Source organism: Strigops habroptila, chromosome Z (assembly GCF_004027225.2).
Source record: "Strigops habroptila isolate Jane chromosome Z, bStrHab1.2.pri, whole genome shotgun sequence".
Taxonomy (NCBI): Eukaryota; Metazoa; Chordata; class Aves; order Psittaciformes; family Psittacidae; genus Strigops; species Strigops habroptila.
The window spans coordinates 25250501-25256500 of record NC_044302.2 but is presented as its reverse complement, the minus strand read 5'-3'; the positions used below and the strand labels follow the sequence as shown (position 1 = coordinate 25256500).

General features: G+C 36.9%; 1 long non-coding RNA gene across 1 annotated transcript in view; it reads right to left on the bottom strand.

The window, feature by feature from the left end:
* Positions 1–1357: 1357 nt before the first annotated feature.
* Positions 1358–6000, bottom strand: part of LOC115619854 — a 31106-nt gene continuing 26463 nt past the window's right edge. The window contains exon 4 of the long non-coding RNA XR_003995137.1: positions 1358–1568. This is a non-coding gene — a long non-coding RNA (uncharacterized LOC115619854). The remainder of the gene's footprint in view (positions 1569–6000) is intronic.

Here is a 6000-nt window from a genome sequence, read left to right as displayed (position 1 = left end):
GTGATCCAAATACTAATAAAGATTGATTTCTTTTTCTTTAACACAAACATTGAAAGCTAAGCCCAGTGGAGCACTGAAGCAAAGGAGTTTGTAAGATATTAATGTAGAAAAGAGTGAAAATTAGCTTAAGGAATCGTTTTGGCTTGTTAAATATCTCATGTTCTATAACTCTACAGAAATAATTGCATAAAAGAAATTGATCACTTGCTAAATGCCATCTGAATGGCTTGTCACCAGTTTACATGGTGTTATTGGTATCATTTAAAAAAACTATGCTCCACATGAACAAGGGACATTAACCTATGAACAGGTCTTTCTAAGTTTTGTTTAGTGCTTTCAAATCCCAGTGAACAATCAGTTGAACATCAGAAAATCTATTAGGTATCTAGCCTTTTAATTTCCTACCCTTCAATATTAAACGGTCAAAATAGGAGGTTGTTTTAGAGAGATTATGGTGACCATAATGAGGCCCGACACTTGTGACACTTCAGCCACGCAACCACCAGCAGCTCCATGACAACAAAGGTGCTCCAAGCACAACACATTGTAATGGTGGGGAGAGTTGCGAGTTCACAGCTTTGCACAGCAGGTGTGGCCACACATCCTTGCACCCCTAAACACACATGCTCATCCAATCTGACAGATTAGACAATGCCACAAAAACCCATCCCCAGTGCTTAAACAAAGACTTTATCACTAAAGAGACAAAGCTGCATGCTGAATGTGTTGCTGGTAGTAAATTTTCCAAATGGAAGAAAACGTGTATTTTATTAATGAAAAACATATCGAGGCAGGGATGACAAATGTGTTGGCTTTTTTTTTGACATTTTATTAGTGTGTATTTTCTTTCTTTTTAATATTTACCTTCATATCATCCTGCAAATGATTGTGTTAATTGGTTGTATCTTGTGTATGATTCACACAACAAATGCAAGGAAGATAGGGGACCACACTAAGAGAGATTAAAAATCCATCAAGCAAGCGAAATATGATTTTACAGTCTCTAGCGTATAAATAGCTTTTATTTTCTTTAATACTTATCTAGACAGAAACATAAGTGTATGAACTAGAGTCTTTAAAGTCATCTCTACCTTGGTGCTTGAAAAGCTTATGTTTAAAGGAGTTAAAAACAGAAAACCTAATTTTCTGTTCAACTTAACAGCAACAGAGCATTAAAAAGTGAAGCTCTAAATGTGCATATTTACCATGAGGGAATGAACTGGGCATTAATGGGGTCTGGAGGCTTATTTGGAGACAGCTGCACTTACCATGAATCAGGAAAGGGAAATAGCAGCCCTGGTGTGCTGTAGGTCAGTCACAAATGTCAACTTCAGAGAGCTATAAATCTCCAGCATTACTTCAGCAGTCAATTCTCAGGACATCCTTCTAGCGTTTTGCTATAAAGATTATGTAAGGTGTATAGTGAGAGTGTTCAATGAAAATATTAATTTAGAGATAAATCCTGTAAATGCTCTAAAGCAGCAGCTTCTGCTGAGGAGGATCATCTTCTGGTACACTTCAAATAGGAATTGCTGCTAGTTTTGTCAACAGTAGGAGGTCGTGGATGGCTGCCAAATAAAACAAGGCCTTTTTCAATAAAATGCTTTCAGTTCTCAGTAGTCACAGAATATCTTCCTGTACTGTTTTATTACTGATATTTAAACTTTGATATATTGTTTTATACTGACAATTTCTTGAGACAGAAATCTTAATCGTGAAATGAGCTGGAGCAAAAAGCAATTAATCACAGTTAACTCCTTCTGGCATGTTCAAAAACGTATTTTGTTGTTGCTTCTGAATGTTTTAAAGGCATTATCCAGGCTCACAGATTTCATACCCCACTGTGAGGCTGCTGGTTTTCAAAATCCGATATTTATATGTTAAAACTTAAAGCTTTTAAGAAAAATGCAAAACTTCTTAGCAAATTAACATTTTAATTACTGTGAAAGAGGAAGGGGGTTGTATTGTTTTAACTTTGCCAGCATGAGCTATAGGAACAGACATTTTAGCTTTTGATAATAGAACCTTGTGGATATGTATGCAGATTATTTGGGTTTTGCTCTGTTTGTAGGAAGACTTTTTGTAAAATATCAGGACGGTGAAGAAAGATGAAGGAGGAAGTTATAGTCTTTTTTGCAAGATAAAGTGGAATCAGGGATAAGTGACATGTTTGCCTGTGATAACATGCACTCAGCTCACAGAACTTCTAGTTCTGCATTTTAGGTTAAATGGCAATATCGGGGTAGTTTCCCCTTTCCTCCCGGAATCAGTACTGACTTATGGCATTTTTCATTAATTTCAGAAAGAATGCTATTACAATAAGAACCAATAGATGTGACCTACATACAAACATATGTGCAGTTCCTTAACCTACAGGAAAACTACTGGGTTCATGATTATAAGCCATGTTTGACATATGCTTTTTCTCTAAGTCCATACAGAATATAGAGGGACCATTGTCCTTCAAAATCACATTTTCTGCTGAAATAATGTTCCAAAACTGACCTATCGTAAGTTATCACATGGCTCACTAGAAATCTCAGATAGCCTAGTAGACTGACTAGAAACCTATCATAGGCCTAGTATGTCTTTTTGGCTTCCAGAGGATGTGAATTATGCCATAGCATCTTCGTAATTGCTGCAGTTTCCCTATAAGCAATTTTTAATGTGTTAGTTATCATCCCACAAACCCTTCACAGGGGCTCCTTTTTTCTATCCACAGTCTGTGAACCTTCCTTATCCTTCCTAGCTCTCCTCTCCATGCTAGAAATTGATCAGGTGTCATAAGCAAGTTCAATTTTTCTGTCTCGAAGATGAAGAAAAAATAACTTTTCCATGTTCTTGGGGTGGCAAGGAATTTTCAATGATACTGCCAAACCAATTCATGCAGGGCACCTGTTTAAAGAAACATACGAAAACCAGACCTTCTTCTTAGAAATATGCAGTTGTGCAATTGCTTGAAACACTACAACTATGTCTATAATGCTTTTTGTATTCATGAGTAGTATAATTGATAGTGTCTTCTACCTTATTCATGCAAGCCTTCACACTTTTACAACAGGATAAATGAGGACTAGTTAATGATGGGAGCTTCTGTCAACACAACACCTTGATTCATACTGGGAGAATATTCCTTCATCTAATAACAAAACTACAGTCCTCTGGAGAAAAAAAAAAAAAAAAAAGGAGGGGTGGAATACGTAATTTTACAAGTGAAAATTGCACCATAATATATGTTTACTGGGCAAGTGAATTACAATTGCATAAACAACCTTAATTTTGATATTTGCTAACTTCTCCATGCATGACTTTGCAATCAGAATATTTTTGGTGGGTCTTCCTTTATTAATTTTTTTAGACATTTAAAAAAGGAAACTGAAAACCTAGAAATTCTGTTTATGCTTGTGGTTTCACATGTCTTTATATTTCAGTAATGGGAAAGGAAGTTTTAAAGCTCAGAGACCCATACCTTTTGCTGACAGAATAACAGACAGCAACAGTACATGATTACTAACATGATTACATAAACAGAACGGCAAGGGTTGCAACACTGCTGAAGTAGTTTTACAGTCTCTTTGAGGGACAGATACAATGCTGTCCACCTTTTCACTTCCAAGTTATCCCATCTCTTTCTTATCCCTTGTTTTCATTCTAATCTCCACTTTTCCACCTGTGTAGCATCCTCTTTGCCTTGAGCTCTCCATCTGAATCCAGGTCTCACTCTAACCCCAAACCATTTTCTTAATGAGTTTCAATTCCCTCTCATATGATGTTGCACCAGCTCTCCTCCGTCAGCCATAACCTGTTGTTCCCTCCAATCTCTCCTCCTTCTGTTCATGTTTATTCACCTGAACGTGTTTTAACCTGCTTTTGGCCACTCACCCATCCCATCTCTGCCACCCCTTCTCTCTCTAGATCTCAGCATTTTCTTCTCTCCCATCAACTGATCTTCAATCTCACTGGCTCACAAGTCCCACCTCATGCTCCAAGGCATCAGTGGTTCTCAGAAAAAATATTGCCAGACAACACTAACAATACAAAAAATACATATGTTCCCCAACCTCATTAGCCATATTCCTTTGGCTAGCCCTTTATATGAAAATATTCTGAGGCAAAGAATGCATCTGGAAGATTTCAGCCAAAATGGTTAAAATTAAGTAAAGTAATAAGTGATGCAATTATAGTAAAACTGTTGATGTCATGTAATTTTAAACATAGCTGGTATATTGGGTCAAATCTGATAGAATAAAGAATGGAGTATGTTGTGTTTGTATTTAAGAATACATAAGGTAAGAAAAGATAAGGTACAGATGCAAAAGTATTAAATAGGTAGCTATATACAATTAGTACCTTTAGTTCATTTCTATTATAAAATGTTTGCAGCTGTATAATCTCAACAGTTGCTGTTGACTCTACAAAGAGTAAGAATAATAATTATAAAACACAGTGTCACAGGCAACCTAGATATGTCAGAAAATTTTACCTTGAACAGGTGTTTTCAGATAGAGAACTAAAACTTACAGCTTTGCAGTTTAAGTAGCAGTGCATGATGTTTCAAAAAGCAAAATTAGGTTTTTCAATGCACCCACAGCACTGAAGAGGGTTATGGATTGAGTGTCTCAAAATTCAGATTTGACATTCACTGGAGAAAGAACTTCTAGAAGATACTTAAAAGTTTCTGGAGTAAAATAATTCAGGATTATTTGTATTTTTTATGTTTTAAAATAATCAAAATATCCAACATGAAAAGCTTTGAAATAAAACTAGGCTAGGTTTGCCTGAACCTAAAGCATGAAGTATTTCTAGCTCGGGTTTAGTCTTCCATATCCCCGACAAAGGACCAGGAAATGGGCTAAGATCGAAAGGAGCTGAGGTTATCAGGCCTTTCATTCTTCCAGAGGCCCACCGGGGTAGTTTATTGCCTACTCTGCAGTTGCACAGGAAGGTGTTCAAATGTTGCTGAGGACCTGACAGAAAACCATGTGTGAGTCTGATAGCACATACTGACTGCAGAGGACTGCCTGTTTCAGGATTTGGGTGGAGACAGACACAATTAGGTGGAGACAGGTGAAGCTTTATAAATGCATTCAAGCTTATGTCCTGCTCTGAAACACTCCATCTTTGATGAATTGCCATTTCTGTGATGAAACTTTTCACTATCGGAAAAGTTCAGCCCAGCTGTAGCTGTAGAAGCTCTTTCCACGCTGGAACTACTGATGTGCAGCATTGCCATGTGGGGAGATGTGCCAGTAGATCCTAATAGTGCCAGACCCACCAGCTTAATTTGTCTTTACCATCTCCTACAGGGCAATGCTTTTATCTTCATATTGTTACTCTGTGATTATCAGCAGTGAATACCCTATTGTTAGGGTAATTCTAGTGTAGCAGTGTAGCTGCACAAATGAAGCTATTGTTGGAGCATTCCCAGAGCACTAGAGATGGTGGTTGCCTATCCTAATCTGTCGTTTATTTATACCATAGAAATGGAACTTTCTCTCTAAATCACATATCTGATCATTGCAGTGGGGCATCTTGGTGATGCCTACACTCATTTTATAAGTACTTAGTGGATCCCAGTCATGTAAAAAATGTTCAATGCAAAATATTATCAGTCTTAAAAGTAACAATAATAAATATTGTGTGCTGGATGTTTGCATTAGAGCTTATACTTTTTCAGTGAAGCCACTAAAAGTTTGTTCAGGAACATAAAATCAAAGTACCTTAGTAATTACATAGCTACATTAGAAAGGAAAAATAGCAAATGTTTGAGAGTCCAGAGTACAGCAAGGGCATTATTGGTGCTCTCTGTAATTGCCATTACTCTTCAGAAGTAATGGGCTGGAAATTGCAATGAAGGCAGCTGGTAGCTTGTCTATAAGGCAGAGAAGAAAGCAAAGGCCCTTGGGAAAAGTTTAGACCCACTGATCAGATTTTTCAAAAAGAAGACAGAATGGCTCAATAGTATAGGGACTATATTAATGTTTTAATATGAATTTTTAA